Below are 16,594 nucleotides of genomic sequence, written 5' to 3'. Positions count from 1 at the left end.
TTTATATAAAAAGGCGTTTTTTTATTAAAACCTTGATATATGTTTACCTTGAGCTGGGCAGTGTTCTGGCAATACACAGCTACCATCCTTCAAAACGTAACCTTCATCGCATTTGCATCCGATCTTGCATACAAGAATACATATCTTGGGTGGGTTTAGGTAGTTCTCACATGTCAGTGGACATGCTGTGCCACATGTTGTGTAGTGGGAGTTGGCAGGACAATCCCTGACATTGAAGTCTAAAGAATAAAATATCAAAGGTCTTTAATTTTAGAGATAAGTGTTACTGGTTTTATTTTAAAATCAATGTAATAAGAACTTATAATAAAAAGTTTCACATCTTAAAAATGCAGTTATAATTGTGTGGTTTATGTTTAAAAATTAAATTTAAAAAATAATTAAAACTCTTTTAAATTTTGCTACAAATGTTCATCATACAAATCATAGTTCAATGTAATAGAGATGCAACATTTAACAGCTACTTGTTTTTTAAAAAAAGCGACAGTATTGAGATAAGTTTATCAAAATAATTGTATATGAAATATAGCTTTAATTTAAAATGATAAAGTAGACATTTTTTTAAACTCTTCACAATTTTTCTGGCTTTGAAAATTATAGTTCGTAATACCACATATTTAGTAAAAAATACAAAACTGTAAAGTAAATTTGACCGAATAAATGGTATGCTCTATGATATCATAATAAAACTGCCAAATTTTACCTCATTTACCAAATTTTATCCCATAGCATCAAACCATATGTTATTGTTAAGCTTACCAGAAACATTACCAAAGCACATCAGTAAAAATTACCGAGCATTTTGGTGTTCCCATAAACCAAAAACACTATAAATTTTACCATATTCTGGTGGTTTTAACTGTACTTTTTTTCTCAGTGTAATTTCATTATAAACTACGATAAGAAAAAATGAGCATTATTTTAGCAGTCTTCTTAATTTTAGGAATAGTGCCTAACTAAAATACCGTTTCTACGTGCTTTACCAATATTTTTCATTTTAAATTTATTTAAAAGGAAATAAAATTATGGAAAATATGTCTTACAAAATAGTTTTAAAGAGTTTCAATACCCCTCCCAAAAAAATTAAAGCGTTCATCCCCTCTTTTACATGTTATACCCTACCCAGTTAAACCAGAGATAATTTTAATGAGTTTTTCCTTAATTTAATATTTTGTGATCGTTAGGTTTTGAGTTGAAAAAAAAATTAATTTAGCTGAAAGGAATACTCTTTTAAAAGTAAAAAACAAAAATATTAAAGTATAAAATATATTTGTTATAAATAAAAGCAATAAAGTATGAAAATGAAAACAAACTCTGACAAAAAGCATCTGCGCAGAAAACTATTTTTAAAAAACATATTCTTCCGCTTAAACAAAACATTAAAAATTATCCACGCTATATGTTAAAAAAATATTCCCCAAACTATTTATTATCCAGTTATAAAACTTATTAAAAGTGCCCTTTTCCCCTAAAATGGTTTTAACCTCAGAGGAGTATCTCCTCTAACATCTCCTCTAAGGCTATTACCACTTGCCTGTCCTCTATTTTTCCTCCTTTTAGGCACCTCTGACTGGAAGCACGCTGTAAATGTTTCATGTTTTATTTCAACATATTTTCTTCACTCTCTTCAACTAATAATCAGTAATGGAGATAATTTACGAAATACTTAATTTTAACTTCAAGTAGTTTCTCATGCAGAATTTATGTAAGCAATCCCTTACCGCATCATTGCTTTTTCAAAATAATTAATAACGACTTGTAAAATTTTTCTTATTTTTCATAATGAACAATAGCTTATAGATACTCATAAATGATAAAAAATTTTAAAATCCTAGAAGAGACCACCTCTTGGCGACTTTTTGAAATCTTGCCAAGTTGGCGATTATTAATGGGATCAGCGCTCATTTTTGATAAATAAAATACAATTTATTCAAGCAACATTAATAATTTATTTGAATAATTAACGATTTATTTACTCAAATTCCCTGAAATATCTTCCGTAGTTTGGCAAGATTTTAAAAAATAGCCACAAGGTGAGCTATTCTAAGATCTACTCTAAAAATTTAGATGATTATTTATCGACAATAAAATCCTTATTGGTATCATTTCTAATTTTAGTCCCTTAAACAATTATAAGCACATAATTATTAGTCGGAATTTTCTAAAACTATTTTTGACAATTTTTCTTTACTTAATATTACCGATACATACCGCTAAAAATTCAAAAACGGTTAGCTTTATAAAAAGAATAATTAAGTACTATAATAATAAATTTCAAAATTTAAAATTTTATGCTCAGTGATATTTTTTTCGAATAGTTTTCTTAAACAAAACTATTCGAATGAAAGTGTTTAAATTTTGCTATCGTATACCAACATGCCTAACACAAACGTAGACACTATTGTTGTTGCTCGACAAATAGTCATACAAATAATTTTCAGAAATTTCCTATAATTAATAATGTAGGATAATAAATGGTGTAAGAAATGATTGTATTATAAAAAGTAATATGCCAACATGCATGTTTACTATTACACAAATAAACGCAAACAATTTTACATAAAATTGTTCGAAAAGTGTGATTAACAGAATGAATGCGAGATGTTATGAATCAGCACCTTAAATATATATTTTAAGAATGTTTGTAAAATAAAAATCTAATGAAATTGTAAGAGATAGTTATTTAAGTGGATATTTAAGATATTTAAGTGGAAAGATAAATGGATTCAAACTCTGGTGAATCATAATCGAGATCGATCACTGAAATGAAGAAATTAAAATTAATAAAAAAAACAACTCCTTTTAAGCAAACTTATTTTACAAAGATACTTGATGAAGCGCATTTCAATGTGACCAGGTAGATAAAATATATTTTAATTATTTAAATTCCTTCGGTGCTCTAAAAGACCTCAATTATGATTCGTCAAAATTTGGATATCCTTTTTGGTTCTTTTTTCTCCATTTAATACGAGTATTCTAATAACTTCTACATCTAATACGAGTAAGTTTTCTGCATCTAATACGAGTATTTGTTCTAAAACTATATGTTATGGGTATAAAATAACAAGTATTTTTTTAAGGTATGTAACTATACTGCTACACAACTTATAGTGTTTTAAAATTAAATAACAATACCCTTAGAATAGTTTTTAAAATACTTTCGTTATCGTATGGAATTGTTCAAAGCTTATGATCAAAGAAGCGTGCTCAAAACTTCCCGAATATGGTAAATTTTACCATATTTCTAGCTGTACGGGAACACTAAAAAATTGGGTTACCGAAGCGCTTTAGTAATTATTTTCGTAAAATTACCAATGAAATATGGTTTTATAATCTGAGATAAAATTTGCCAATTGTAGTAAAATTTAAGAATTTCAATACGATAATTTAGAGCATTGTATAAAAACCATTTATTCTGTTAAATTTGCTTTTTAATTTCGCCTTTTTTAGTAAATGCGTAGTAATTATAATTAAAATTTTGAAGACCAGAATTTCCGGTAAGTCGTAACCAAATAAACGGAAAAATTACCAAATGAATAGCTTAAATTCTGTATGTATTGGTACATATTTTGGTTCATATAGCGGTTTACCAGAAACTTTGGTTTGCAAAATTGTATTTCTTACCATCAGATATTTAGTAAAAAACGCAAAATTGAAAAGTAAATTTAATCGAATAAATGCCAATATGTCAATGCTCTGAGAAGGTGTTTCCCAAACTTATGACTTTTGCGTACCCTTTCTAAATTTTTCATAACGGTGTGTACCACTAATGAAAAAATTAATGTATTTCTTACCATAAAAAATAGCACAAAGTGAAAAATCTCAACTGGCTGTTGACACCACTAATTATTAACTGTTAACTCTGCAAAAAATAGCCAATAGAAAAATACGTAATCGTAAATTTTCATGTCTAGCTTTGTTTTTAAATACATTTTTTTTGAAATTTTCGTTTGTTGCAAAATATTTCGTATAAGAACGCGTACCCCCGCTAAACTGTTCCCGCACCCCTGGAGGTACGCGTACCACACTTTGAGAAACACTGCTCTAAGGTATCGTGATAAAAGTACCAAATTTTACCACATGTACCAAATTTAATCACATATTATAAAACCATATTTTATTCTTAATTTTACCAAAATCATTACCAATAAGCTGAGATTTTTGGTGTTAACATACAGTTGGAAATGCGATAAATTGTACCTTATTCTGGTAGTTTTGGCCATACTTTTTTCCCCAGTCGGCAGTTATCTACATGCTTATAAATTCTTTTTAAAGTAAAGAAAAATATACTTTCCTTTCTATTCAAGTTCTTTGACTCCTCAAAACAACTGATGCAAAGATGTATAAATTTCAAATTTAAGTTAACATCACTAAACATCTCCTCCTTTTTCGATATTTTTTTAGTTAAATAAGTTTAATTCCTGGGTTATATTCACATAAATCAATCATAAATCGTTGCTCCTGACCTACCCCTTCTGATTCCATGATGTTGTAATACTAATAAGAACTCTTAAGCGTCATAGGTCACATGAAAAGTGGGGGAGTTTGATTGGATAGAATGGATTTTTTCTTCTTCCTTTTTTTAGGTATTTAGAATAGGTCTCTTACAAAATTAAGTTAAAAGCAATCGTTATTTGAAATGTAAAATTCCTTAGCGATTACTTTCTTTTTTAATGAAAATTGTTTACATGTCAATTCAAAATGCATTGCAGTTACGATATTTAGGTGCATAAAATCTTGTTGACTTAAGTAAGTAGTTTTCGGTTCTAAGATCTTTCTTATTTATTTTTAATATGTTTTAAATTTATAAGCTCAATTTTTATTGAAATATTCACTTTAGCGAGTTACTGAAAGTAATTGTTAAATTGAGGTAGTTTAAATTGTATAAGTTCAATTGTTATTAAAATATTCACTTTAACCAGTTACTGTCAGTGATTATTTAATCATGATTTTTTACGTATTTAAAATCACTACTTTTATTAAAATATTCATTTAAGTAATTATTAACTCGTGATTTTTTTTTTTTTTTTAGTTCAATTTTAATTGAAAATATTCATTTTAACAAGTTACGCGTAGAAAATCATTAAATCGTGATATTTTAAATTTATAAGTTAAATTTTTATTAAAATATTCATTTTAAGCAGTTACTGTAAGTAACTATTAGAACATTTTTAAATGCTTAACTTAAGTTCAATTTTTACTAAAATATTCACTTTATCTAGTTACTCAGTGAGACTGCTCCATCATGATATTTTACATATGCAAACTCAAATTTTAATACGAATTTCACATCAATTTGTTACTGTAAGTCAGTGTTTCCCAAAGTGTGGTACGCGTACCCCCAGGGGTACGGGAACAGTTTAGGAGGGGCACGCGTTCTTATGCGAAATATCTTGCAACAAAGGAAAATTTCAAAAAATTTTATTTAAAAACAAAGCTAGCCATGAAAATTTACGATTACGTATTTTATTATTGGATATTTTTTGCAGAGTTAACAGTTAATAACTAGTGGTGTCAACAGCCAGTTGTGATTTTTACCTTTCTGCGATTTTTTATAGCAAAAAATTCATTCATTTTTTTATTAGGGGTACTCAGCGTTACGAAAAATTTAGAAAGGGTACACAAAAGTCATAAGTTTGGGAAACACTGCTGTAAGTAGTCATTAATTCAAGGTTTTGCTAATTTTTTAACGATTTGAAAAGTAGGAGGTTGAATTGTAGTTGATAAAACTCGTTTTTTTATTTAGAAATTCGTATTATTGTTTGTTTGTTTGTTTTTAAGTTAAGGACTGTACCATACATGTAATGCTTTTTAATTTCTTTAATTAATAAAAACCATTCTTTTGAGACGTAAAAAAGTGTAAAAACCGTAGATATTTTATTTTCTTCGAGAAGTTATTTGCAAGACCCGTGTCCTTTTTCAGTCTAACGCTACAGTAATTTATTTATATTGTACAATCAATTGAAATTTTTAAAGTTAAATATTTAATTTTTTCAGAAATTCGTTTTTATATTTTTTTTAAAAAAATAATAATGCATAATTTATAAAAAAATTTGAATCTTAACGATTTTAGTAAGTAAGAAACTGAGTTCTTTCTCCTAAAAATTAAATACTTAAGAAAAATACAAGCATATAAATGTAATATATATAACAAATAATTATATTTATTTGTTACGATTAAGATATTTTGTAAAATAGTAAATTCAGTCAAAATACTTTTAGCGATGAAATATTTTAGTTATTATTTTATTATTTTGGGCAAAATGTCTTTGCTAAATTTTTCAAATCAATGATTAAATGTAATTAAACATTTTTAATTCTTTTTGTACTATATAAATAATATTCTTTCTTATTTATATTTTATTTCTTATAAATCTCAGAACACAATAATTTATAAAAAAAAAGACTTTATTTTAAATTAAACATAAAGAAACTGTTAATTATTATTGGTTATCTTATTCTTATTAATAATATTTAGATTTTAAAAATATTTGAAAGCTTCCTTGAAAATATTCACATAATTCCGTATATTAATTTGTATCCTACATTAAAATTTCTTTATTAAAATATTGTTTGTTACGTCTTTCATTGTTAACAGCTTTTTTACAGTCGTATAACTTAATTTCTAAATTTTCACAAAATTTGTTTTTACGCGGAATTTTTAACTTAAAAAAATTAGAATTAGCTCAAAAGTTGAGATGCAAAACAATAGCTCAAATACTGGCAATTCAGTTTCTGAATTCAGATTATATTACCTTTTAATTAGTTATTAAAACATGTTTAAAGACAAACTTTATGTAATAATATAATTAATCTAATGAAAATAATTACATCAAACAAATATATTTAAAAATGGCAAATAAATTGTCTTCCTCACTCTAGCTTAGTAAACTTATTTTTACTTTCAAATACTACATAATAAAATTTCATACAAAAATGTACCATGTATTCGTTAACGTTAAGAGCTAATAATTATAATAGATACAAAAAACTTATGCTTAACTGATTATTGACTAATGATAAAACAAAATCAAGATGAAATCATGATGATGAAAATAATTCTGAATAAAATAAAATCATAAATCAATGATTGTCTTAATAATTGTCTTGACAAATCTATGATTGTCTTATGAATAAATGATAACATTATTTCATGATCAATAAGGGTACAAAATATTGATTCAAAAGGAAAGAGGGAATTAAAATCTACAAAATTATTTTTATACTAATGCCCTTTAATAAATATAATTATAATTTTAGGTCGGAGAATTGCTATGAAACGAATGTGATAAAAGGGAAATTTTTCAGGTAAGAATATTTCAATTTATAGTACAGTATTTATTCAGCCAATGGCATCACAAATGTCAATAAGATGAGTATAATTTTTTGATTAATTGATTATCCAAAAAAATTGCTATCTAAAATAAAAAACATTCCTTGTTTCCATTACATAGGAGAAATTAACTGAAATACAACAACTCTATAAATAATTATTTTGAATGAAATAATTTGAATGAAACGGAAGTTAAAAAAAAACTTTATAAATTGCTCATTACTTCACTATTGTCATGATTTCGGATGTATTTTAAAATTTAAAGAAATAATTCGATGAGGAAAAATGTTTTTTTTAGATATTTTGCTATATAATATTAATTTTATAACTGTTGCTGTAAGGTTACATTTTTTTCGAAATAGATTACCATAGTTATCATTTAAACTGTTTTAAGTAGTAAAAATTACTTAAATAAATATTTACTGATAGTAAAGCATAGTAAATATTTACTGATATAAAAGATTAAGGTGTATAGCAATTCTATTAGTGCCCAATGTCGAGAAAAATTAGTTTAAAGAGTAGAATAAGATTACATGAAAAAAGCAAACTAACAAACTTAAAAAAGCCTTTTTTAATTGCAATTGCACTTAAAGTGTTTATGAAATAAAAGTGATTCTTACAATCTTTATTACTTTTTGTTTTGAGTTAAAAGCATTATCCATGATCACATACTGTAATAGTAGTTGGTTAAGTCATTTTTTATGATTTCAAATTTTAAAAAAAAATGTTTTTGTTACATTATATATGAAAACACGCGTAGATAATAGAAGCATGGTATACTGAAGCCTAAAATAGATCTGTGGGTCACTAAGTCTATTGAATGAGTCTTTAAGTTATGGCCAATTACATTAAAAACTATATTATTGCTAGTAGCAGACTTTTACATAACATTCTAATGAATTTTATTATTATAATCAAGGTTTTCCCAAAAAGTATTTTCTTAAAATATTGTATGCTAAAAATTCATTACTTCCAAACTGCTGGACTATTTAAAATGTTCATAGGAAATAAGAATATAAGGTAAGACTTTTTTATCTTAATATTTATATGTTTTTTGAAACTCAAATTGCATACGAATATAGAAATTAGAATTTTTCCAGTTATGAAAACAATTATTTTTAAATATCATTGTGTATATTATTGAACTGCATCTTAAAACTACTAAGAAGGCATTGGCCCAATGGAAAAAAATATTGTATCTCGCAGGTAAATTTGTTTTAATCTCTGTATATGAATTTTTGAAACATTATTTAAAATCGATTGGTTTAAATTAAATCCAATATTATAAGCAAATATACTTTTGGGTCAAAAGTTTTGGGAAAGCTTCTATTAAAATCTGTTACACTGAAAGTCTGTGATCTTGTGGTTCATTCACAAAATTATCTTTGTGTATGAATGAAACATTTGCCAAATGCTATAACATCGCTCTTACATTTGGTAATCTGCTTCATTTAAAATATATATATGTTATTCTAAGTCCGAAATGCACATGCGTGTGCACAAAATTACTGCACAATGAAAATGAATGACTGCAAAAATGACATGCACAAAATTACTTTAATGAATGTTCGAGTCATTCGCTAAATGTTTTAACATTGCACTTATTTTTGATCTTCTTCATTTAAGGTACATATATGGTATACTTAGTCCGAAATCTTACGGTTGTTGACATTCACAAAATTATTTTGATGAATATCCGAAATATTTTCTAAATGTTTTAACATTGCACTTATTTTTGATCTTCTTCATTTAAGGTACATATATGCTATACTTAGTCCGAAATCTTACGGTTGTTGACATTCACAAAATTACTTTGATGAATATCCGAAATATTTTCTAAATGTTTTAACATTGCACTTATTTTTGATAATCTGCTTCATTTAAGGTACATATATGGTATACTAAGTGCCGAAGTTCATCGCTTACTGGTAGTAATGTATTGAATAAAAACAATTATATCAAATATTGTTGTTTTTCACTCCATAAAATTATATATTTAGAATAAACAAATATTTAGCATTATAAATATTTAGCATATACTATATCTAAACTCTACCAAAGCCTATATTTTAGCTATATGCATGTTTAATGTCGATATTTGCTGATGTAATGGAAAATTATATTTTACAAATGTTTTAGACATTCTGATCACCAAAGCTGCTAAACGAATATCAACATTCACTAATTTCGTCTTCCATGGTAAATGTCACAGTCACTTACAAACTTTCCTTAAAGAAATACGTTTCCTACTTATAAAAACTTTTTGAAACTATTTTCGATCGTCTGAAAATAATAGAATTTCAGCTTACTAAAATTGAAAAATGTAATTTTAAAAAAATCTGGAAAAAAAAAATTTCTAAGAAAAACTCTTGAAATATGGCTAGAAATCATCAAAAGGTATTGTAAAAAATGATAGTATTCATGTGATTAAAAAAATTTTGAAATGACATTGCAGTTCAAATCTTATTATTTTTTTAAGTCATGTTTTATTAATGAACTTAAACAAGGTTAATCGGAATCTTGTTTATGTATCCGTTACCATCTTACTACAAATTTCTTACCGCAGACTCCATGTTTATCTGAAATTTAATTTGACTTTGTTTTTATTGTTGAAAATGCCTATTAGTTCTAAATTTCTCTTTTAATATAAAACTCAATTTATTATCCCACATTCCCTAATCACATCTTTATCATGCTTTTTATATCGGTTTGCACTTTTCTGAGTTAAGGCATGCCTTGGGAAGTAAGTTTATCATCTCTGATGAAGTCTTTGTGAGGCCTTGTAAGTATTTTCAAATAGCTCTTCTTTCTTTTTTTGAGAACAGTCTATAGCCAAAATGATTGGAATTACTAAAATTTGCGTTCATTATGTCCTTTCTGGAGTTAAAAGTTGTACGTACGTGCATATTTACAAAAGTAAGTCGTAAGTGCAATTTTTAATGTGAAACTAAATACTGAAAATAAACTTCACATTTTATGCCGTTCATAAAATGTAATGTTTATAAATCATTTCTTTAAAAATGATGAAATTAATACATTATATTTCAATGTTCATTTTTAAAACAAAATATTTCGAGAATCAAAATAAATAAATTGATTTATAAGTAAAGAGCACAAAAAGTTATTTTCTTTGCAAAAATAAAATTTGTAAAATTGCTTTCGAAATTCGGTAAGTATCTTTCATTGTTATGAGACACAAAGTCATCAAATGCCGTTCTTAAAAATAAAGGTATAATTAATCTTTACTCTTTATACCAATGTTTTTACAGTAAATTTTAGAATAATGGATATTTCTTATTCTTCCATTTGAAAAAAACTATGAATTCTGAAAACTACTGCTTTTAAAATTATTTCGATATATAGAATGAATCTATAATATATAGAATATTCATCTATAGAATATGAATATACAGAATATCAATATCTAGAATGTCAATATATAGAATATTATTATATAGAATATTATTATATAAAATGAATCTAGACAGAAACATTAAAAATTTGCCGATTTAAAGAAATGCAACATTTAGAATGAAACTCAACGTTGAACTTATCTCAATACAGAATTAAGCTATGCAGATCTACAGAAATCTGTTATATATAAAGAAACACAAAATATAGAATGAACATCCATGTAGAATATATCTCAGTAACAGAATAGATTCATACAGAAATGTAGAAAATGTTTCTTTACGGAGAAATTCAAAATGTTCAATGGAACTTAATATTGAAAGAATTGTACCTTTATGCAGAATCATGTTTTTATGCAAGGATATAAAAAAAAACATAGAATGAATAGCAGTGCAGATTATAGCTGAATATAGAATGAATCAATAGAAAATTATAGAATAGGTTTTTAAATAAAGGAATACAAAATATAGAGGGGATCTTAATGTAGAATCTCAATATGGAATTAATTTGTATGAAAAAATAGAATATGAGTTTATACAAAGAAATCTTCTTTTCTTCAGTGGCACGACCGCCCTAGGTGGGCTCTGGCCTTCTCTTGAAGTTACTTCTAGGCATCTCTCTGTTGTGCAACTGTCCTCCAATTCTTGGTTGTCAGAATATCCACGGCTTTTTCAAGACAGTCAATTCATCTAAAGCGAGGTCTGATTCTTTTTCTAGTTCCTTTAGGCTTGGCTAGAAATAGTTGCCGGCAGTTTATACAAACAAAATATACAAAATATAAAATTGATGCCTTCCTTTTCTTACAATTAATATAAAATGACACAATGTAAAATCTCAATATAGTCTAAATCAATATGGAATCTCCATATAGAATGAATCAATATCGAATCTCTATGTGGATTGTATCAATATGGAATCTCAATGTTGAACCTCAATATAGAATGAATCAATGCAGAATCGATAAATCTCTTTAAAATTAAATAATCAATACTTCCAGAAACATCGGTTTCAAATTTTTGGGCACATCATAAATACGACAGTTGCAAATATAACGCTTAGTGATTTAAATCTATAAACTCTCAATGATGCATATTACATTAAACTCTCATGATCCATGTTATGTTAAACATTTTTATAGATTTTACGAATGAACAATTTAATCTATTGATATGGGAAATAAAAGCAAGATTCCTACCAAATAATTAATCACTGATTTAAGAAGGAAAACTAAAGTGTCTGGAAAATGTCTGTAAATCTACTGACGAAAATTATGGAAGCATCATAAGTCAAAGCCTAATAGCTATCAATCAAATTAGATTCGCATTACCCTTAAAAGGGAGAAAATAATTCTGATAAAAAAACAAACTTTAGAGCAATTAATCAATAAGTTAGTAGCACTGTATACAAGCCACAAACAGAGACAGGAAATTATAAAATGGAAATAATTTTGGAAGAAAAAATAGTTGATTTTTATACTTGAAATTTGCTTTTGTTAACTTAGTTTTTAAAAATGTATTCTTATGAAAGCAAATATTCCATTTACATAAAGATTGTGTAATTAATTGCAATTAAATTTATTCAAATAGCTCATTTTTAGTGAGTCTTTTTAATTGCAGTTAAATCTTCTTAAATTTTAAAATTATTTTTAAATATTTGAAAAAAATAATGATTTTTTATCAAATAAAAATGGTTTTTCTTAATATTAATTATAGTTTTGGAACAATTTTCACTATAAAGAAATTCAAAATAACAAATGAATCTAACTATAGATGTAATATAATGTAATATAAATATACACTTTTGAAATTGTATAACTTCTGAAATAGACATCGTGATATGTTTGATTCATTTAACTCGAAAATTATAACATATGAATAACACTAAACAGATGAATGAGACAAAATAGATGAACAACAGGTGAAGGAGATAAAATTCAAAACTTAATACAATTCTTCTCCATCTCCAGCAATAGTTTTAATGACTGAAATAAAACTTAATACAAGTTTTGAAACGCTGAACTTACTTTTACGATGGACATATGATAAACTGATGGACACCAGTATACTTTAAATTTTATCGGTAAAAGTCACCTTAGAATTTATAATGTGTTAAATTAAATTTGCATATTACTATCAAATATCCAAGTACTGACGAATTTTTTAGTCATAAAATCTTATTTATTTTTTTACACTTAAGCAATTTATATAAGAAAAGGAAAATTTACAAATTCTGAGTTGAAGGAATTATCTTTAAACATGTATTAAACAAAATAAAACATTCCGTGTCTCTTAAGGAAAGAAATTTGCTTTTGTTGTTGTTACTCATCCCTGGTGTAACTTACCCCTGGTGTAAGAAAGCCTGCACTAGGTCCAAAGGATCCCGTCACCTAAGAAAATCAAAAATCTTCTGCTAAACCAGTGGTCGGCAAAGTGCGGCTCCAGAGCCGCATGTGGCTCTTTGGCTCCTTAAGTGCGGCTCTGGCACGAATATCTACGGAAGGCGCAATAATATTTTCATTAAAAAAAAAAAAAACTTGGTAAGAACAAAATTACATCTTATTTTGATAAATTAAAATTCTTCGATAAATCGAAAACATGTATAATTTTTTGTTTAAGTTAAAAGATAGATATGTAATTAAAATGTTATATTGTTGTGAAAATACGTAACGAACATCGAGTTTAATTTTATTAATTTTCGTAAACGTAAACAGATGGGGCCAAAAGTATGACCGGCGTAAGAAAAGGGTCTGTTGCTATTTTGAAAGAAAAATTAATCACGGGATACTTGTTTACCATTGTATCATTCACCAAGAAGCGCTTTGTGCGCAAACATTTCCGGATGAAATTTGTAAAGAATTAGTGATTTTATCATCTCCATTTTAGCTAAAGCTCTTAATCATCGCCAATTCAAAGAATTTTTATTTGAAATGGAGATCTGAAAAGGCTCGCCTGATCACCTGAAAAGGCTCGCATTTGCTGTTCTTTCCCTTTTCGGTTCTACATATCTATGCGAACAATCTTTTTCAAACATGAACATTATCAAGAGTAAACTGAGAAGTCGTCTTATTGATGAGAACTTGGAAAATTAAAATTAAAAACAACAACATACAAACCTGACTTACTCAAACTTTCCAAGGAGATGCAAGCACATGGTTCGCATTAATAAATATTTATTAAGTACGAAATTTACTTTTATTTAGTGCACTACTTATTTAGTGTAATAAAATTTTAATAAACAAGCAGATTTGGCTCCCAATTTTTTTTAAAAAATTGTTATAATGTTCATATTTGGCTCTTTGGCTAATAAGTTTGCCTTAGCACTGTGCTAAACCAACAGCTGCCTCCATGATGCGCCTAAACAATTAAGGAGGTGAGGAGGACTAGCGGGAAGGGAGCAGGAGTAAAGAGAGAAAATCTGTTCCCCATTCTAAAATGTCATGATTTTCAAGTAACCACTTCCGAATCTTGCTAAGTCCGAATGTAGCGATGGCTCAGTGGAAAGACTAGCCTTCAGGCTAGCCGTGGGTGGTTCTCGTCGTCTTCCTCTCAATGTAACGCAAATGCGGGTTAATTCCATCGAAAAATCCTGGGAATGCTGCAAAACGAAGTCCTGGGGCAGCTGCAAAACAGAGACAGGTCCGAACCCTGTGCAGCGTACCAGTAATGAACTGGTGGGAGGTCCCAAGTTGAAAGCAGTTTACTTTTGTGGAAGAAATTTATTTGCTGCTATTAAACTGATACTATCTGCTGAAGGAGTTTTTCTACAAAAATTTGAAATCAGGAGTACAAAGAAATTAAGTTTTCAATGTGTACTTCAAAAACAACATGATTGATTGCTTTTAATAGCCTGAAATTGTAATTCATCTATACTGAATTGAACCGAACTCAAACCCAAGGCAACAAAGTTAATTTCTGCTATGAACTGTGTCTGATAAAATAAAAAGAAGATTTCTAGAGCTTGGAATATGTGCAACATTTTAAGTTTTAATGCTTAAGAAGTATATAAAAATTAAAAGACAGCATTGGTTATTCGTTTTCCTGTTAACAAAGAACAGAGCGCAATAATGTGAAGTTGTTTGGCGATAATTTTTTTAAATGCTTTTTATATTTATGTAATTATATAATGATTGTTAAAAAATTCAAGTCAAGAAATATACATTTTTTGTTATATTAAAAGATTAAAAAATGAAGTTCTGCTATATATTTTGAAGACAAACTGAGGAAGAAAATTTACAGAAATATGTAACTGATTGTATATTATTATTTGAAATAAAATATTTTGCATGCATATCTTTTATTTAATTAAATAAAGGTTTTGTTTAAATTTAACAGTGTGGTGAAGTGTCTTTCGTAACATATTACAGAATATTATTTTAAGCTTACATTGAATAATCAATCGAATAAGCAATCGCTGGGTTATAAGGAAAATAATTAATTGAGCTAAATGAAAAATAACTGAAAGCACTATAACTGGAAATAAATACATGAATGTATTGTTATTAAAAAAGAAGTAATATTTAATTGAATAAATCTATTGTGGCTAAATTAACATCAATTTTCCTCTTGTTAATACAATTTTTTTAACTATATAGTTCAAAAGTATGTACTGACGATTATGAGTAGATAACTTTCTTTGAAGATATTACCATCAGGATCTACTTGCATTGCAGAAAATTTTTTAGAGAAAAATAAAGTTAAAAAAAGTTATAAAATCCTAAAGCAAATAACGATGTTTATCATGAAATTTTTTTAATAAATATTCCTCAATTTTATTTAAATAGTTAACTTTTTCCTTTCTTTCTGTTTCCAAGATCTCACGAAAATCATTAAAAAGTATTTTGTTAATTTTTTTTCTGTTATTTTGAGTGAAATATTTTGAGCACAATTTTGAGTAAGATATTTTGAGTATGATTTTGAATAAATAAGTTAGTATGTGTACAATATGTGCAATTTTGAGTACAAGTTGCGTAAATAAAAAGGTACTTTGTTATTTTTTTCTGTTATTTTGTGTAAAATATTTTAAGTGTTATTTTGAGTAAAATATTTTGCGTGCTTATTTTGAGTACAATATTATGTAAATAACTTTCTTTTCCGATATTATTTACAATTTTGAGATAATAATTTTCTTTTCCGATAAAAAAGTATTTTGTTAAATTTTACTGTTATATTAAGTAAAATATTTTTAATGCTATTTTCAGTACAATTTTGGTTAAATAACTTTATTTTCCGATATTATCATCAGGACAGGGGCGGATCTACATAAGGGCTTTTTGGGCTGCAGCCCAGGGCCCCGTGGAAGCAAAGGGCCCCAGTCCCCACTGAAATCAATAGGTGATATTTTGAATTAAAAAAAATATCTAATATTAAAAAAAAAAATATTATAAGGTTGGCAACCCTGAGATCAATCAACCCATGCATGTGCGCGTCTATCGAACGGAACGGGGAATTACCCGTCGCTTGTTTTTGGTCAGTGTATTTTTTCGCGTCTATTACGGGGGACTTCCGCAGCGCCGCTTAACGCCCGACGTAATTTTTTTTCTCGCACTTCTGTTCTCGTCGTCAATGACAAACTTGTTTAGTTTACTAATAACTGTCTTGACTACCAGAAACCCTCTGATCCCACTGAAAACTATATTGGGGTTCAGCAAGAGGACGATAATACCGAGGCGGAAAGAAATTTAGAGGATTTTGAGTTTGAGAAATATGTTGACGTGGGCTTGTGGCCAAAATCATATATGGCAGTACTTTTACTTTCGTTACTTGTACCGCCGGTACAAGTAAAAAGTACGTACTTTTACTTGTACTTCGTTACTTTTTAAATTTAGTACTTTTA

General features: G+C 27.3%; 1 long non-coding RNA gene across 1 annotated transcript in view; it reads right to left on the bottom strand.

The window, feature by feature from the left end:
* Nucleotides 1–126: 126 nt before the first annotated feature.
* The window catches only part of LOC139425134 (uncharacterized), a 20,827-nt gene continuing 4,359 nt past the window's right edge, over nucleotides 127–16,594 (bottom strand). The window contains exons 2-3 of the long non-coding RNA XR_011636364.1: nucleotides 13,104–13,252; nucleotides 127–239 (exon numbers count right to left, since the gene is read on the bottom strand). This is a non-coding gene — a long non-coding RNA (uncharacterized lncRNA). The remainder of the gene's footprint in view (nucleotides 240–13,103; nucleotides 13,253–16,594) is intronic.

Source organism: Parasteatoda tepidariorum, chromosome 3 (assembly GCF_043381705.1).
Source record: "Parasteatoda tepidariorum isolate YZ-2023 chromosome 3, CAS_Ptep_4.0, whole genome shotgun sequence".
Classification (NCBI taxonomy): domain Eukaryota; kingdom Metazoa; phylum Arthropoda; class Arachnida; order Araneae; family Theridiidae; genus Parasteatoda; species Parasteatoda tepidariorum.
The sequence above is the reverse complement of the archived record's forward strand: the minus strand, read 5'-3'. Positions and strand labels throughout refer to the sequence as shown.